Source organism: Lissotriton vulgaris, chromosome 4_1 (assembly GCF_964263255.1).
Source record: "Lissotriton vulgaris chromosome 4_1, aLisVul1.2, whole genome shotgun sequence".
NCBI classification, from domain to species: domain Eukaryota; kingdom Metazoa; phylum Chordata; class Amphibia; order Caudata; family Salamandridae; genus Lissotriton; species Lissotriton vulgaris.
Genome location: NC_141691.1, coordinates 1603818830 through 1603821647, shown reverse-complemented (window position 1 = coordinate 1603821647; position 2818 = coordinate 1603818830). Strand labels below are relative to the sequence as shown.

At 48.4% G+C, this 2818-nt stretch overlaps 1 pseudogene; it reads left to right on the top strand.

The window, feature by feature from the left end:
* The first annotated feature begins 918 nt into the window (after positions 1-918).
* On the top strand, positions 919-1937 carry LOC147724303 (uncharacterized; annotated as a pseudogene).
* Positions 1938-2818: the final 881 nt, after the last annotated feature.

The following is a 2818-nucleotide window of genomic DNA, read 5'->3' as shown; positions in this document are numbered from 1 at the left end:
AAGACTCCAAGCAGCCATTATTTGCGGCCATGGTTTTCTGGGGTTAGGCTGCCTGGCACTGTTCATTTTGTTTTACCCTGGAGGCTGCAAAGGGAAATAATAAAACTGAAAGTGTGCACGGTGTGCTGAGAGTGACAAGCACTGACGGGGACGACATGGGATGGCAAAAGTCAAATTGCTGCAATCTTGACAAACAGATAAAAGTGAAAGCGCACATGGCGCGCAGACAATAAACATGAAAAGGACCCTATATTGCCGCAAATGGTGTGTGTGCCCTAAAACGGTGAAAGTTAAATTGCCGCTGTTGTAAAAAACAAAAGTGAATGCGCGCATGGGGCGCAGACAAAAAATACTAGACGCACCCTTTATTGCTGCGAGTGGTGTGTGTGCCCCGGTACGGTGACAGTTAAATTGCTGCCTTTGTAAAAACAAATGCATGTGAAAGCACGCAGACAATGAACACGAGAAGCACCCTATATTGCCACGAGTGATGTGTGTGACGCGGGACAGTATAAGTTAAATTGCCGCAATTGTGACAAACAAATAAAAGTGTAAGCGCCCAGGGCGCCAGGAAGATAAACATAAACAATGCCCCCATTGCTGCGAGTGGTATGTGTGGCTCCCACCACCACCATTGTAAACAGTTCAAATGAATCCTTATAGTGCGCACCGTGCATGCAATTACATTGACAAACACTGATGAGGGACGGCGAAAGTCAAATTAAAATAAATAAAGAGGTGGGCGAGCCGTGCATAACAAAAGAAAGGCGCGTAACCGCCATTGTTAAAGATGACGTGCATCATGCCTTGCTGAAAAAAATATATATAATTTCGGAAAAGTTGTGTTGAGCGAGCCGCGCACAATAAAAGAAAGGCATGCAGCAGCCATCCTGAAAGATGAAATGAGGGCTGCCCAAAATGGGAAAAAGAAATAAAGGTAAAAGTCTTTGGCCAGCAGCGCAGCCTAGTTTGAAGCTCTAAAACAAGAAAAGCGGACATCAAAGGAAGGGTGAGAGGGAACGAGCATATGGGGTGTGAGCGAAAAAGAAAGTTAATTGTTGTAATAGGGGGAGCAGGAAGTGAGGCTGAGCGCGTGCTGGCGAAAGCAGTCTGCTGCTTTCAAGTCCGATGCCAGATACCAGCTTCGCGCTTGAATGCCTCACATGCACTGGCCATAAACCGCATTCCAAAGGTCTTTGACAGCATTTTCTGGTGCCCCTTAGTAAATATCTCGTAACAAGCATTGCTAAAGCAATACCTGAGGCTCGACCTAAAAAGGGATCCCACTAGCACTTTCATAGAACGGAAAGCCTTAAGAGGGTGGCAACACCTGCAGGGGGACAGCCTGACGTAAGGAGACCAATAGGTATTCAGACATTGGCCACACTGATGGATGCTTTACACTAAGTGTCCACTTCAGCCAGGGAAACAGTTTTGTTCCAGACAGCTTTCTGCCTAGCTTTCTATGGCGCTTTCAGGATAGGGGAATTGGCTGTGATAAACAAAACCGATTGGCAGGGGGCTCCAGTTGGCCCACATGTGGCTTCAGGGGGACTCCCTATTGATATCTATACCAAGGTCCAAACTGATCAGGAAGGCAGGGGTGTAGGAGTGGTATTACATTGGGCAGAAGGGAGCACTTGCTGCCCCATTGCCAGCCTGGAGAAATTTCTGAGGCAACGTCCAGGGGGCGTTTAGGGGGACCACTATTGGTGCACACGGATGGAACTCCCCTCACTATCTTCCAGTTCAAGAGGGTCAAGGACTTAGCCATGCAGAATGCCGGTTTAGACCCGGGCAGTTTTGGAACCCTGTCTTTCAGGATAAGGGCCGCCGCTGAGGCAGTGGCCAGGGGACTCTGCGGGAGTGAGGTGCAGAGGATCGGGAGATGGTCCTCAAACTGTTACAAATGCTATGTTCACCTAAACATGCTTTAAAAAGTGTCAAAATAACGCACTGACGGTTGGTTTTCTTTTATCGTTCTTGCAGTTTCTACTTCCTGTGACGCAGGGGGGAAGTCTGCATCGGTCATTCGTACAAACAAGGAGGCAACATCCTGTCAGGCAGGAAGACAACGGTCAGCGGATCAGCAGTAAGCAGTGGATAATTGGCCACTCATACATAAGGCGGTTAAAACAGTTTTTTGTTGCAGGTCCCTACGAGGCCAGGGCACGCAAGTCAGGTGCAAGAATCTCATTTCACGGGCAGGGGGGTCTGTGACAAGACCAGTTTAGAGCCTTGGTGGCACGCACCCTGGAGAACAGTGAGGCGCATCCTGCAGTTTGGATCTTACATCTGGGGGGTAATGACCTTGTGCACCTGGGGCATAGGGGTGTAATTGAGGTGCAGCTGACTGAGGTAGGGTGGTTGGCAAAGAGATTCCCCGAGCCAATGATAGTGTGGTCAGCTATGATTCCTAGATTAGAATGGAGTTGGGGTGAGGCCGTGTGGGCTCTGAATAATTCGGGTAAACGTATTAACAAAAAGATGGAGAAGTTATTCAGAACCCCAAAACTAAGAGCTATAGGTCATGGGTACATACGAGGAAAACAGTTTTTCCTGCGGGATGGGGTGCATATCTCAAATCTGGGCAATCAGATATTCATGGAGAACATAATGGCATGGTTAGAGGGAGCAAGGTGCAGGACATGACCTTTCTAGTAGGTTGAGGGGGGAGGCCAGATAGTCGGGCAACTATTCTGGCCTGTGGCGGTAAGGTCATGATTTGTGAGCATAGTTTTCGGTCCTTAGCAGGCATTATCATTGTAAAATGGTGATGCCCGGGGAGGAGACAGAGAGTGTGTCATGGAACTCCAGG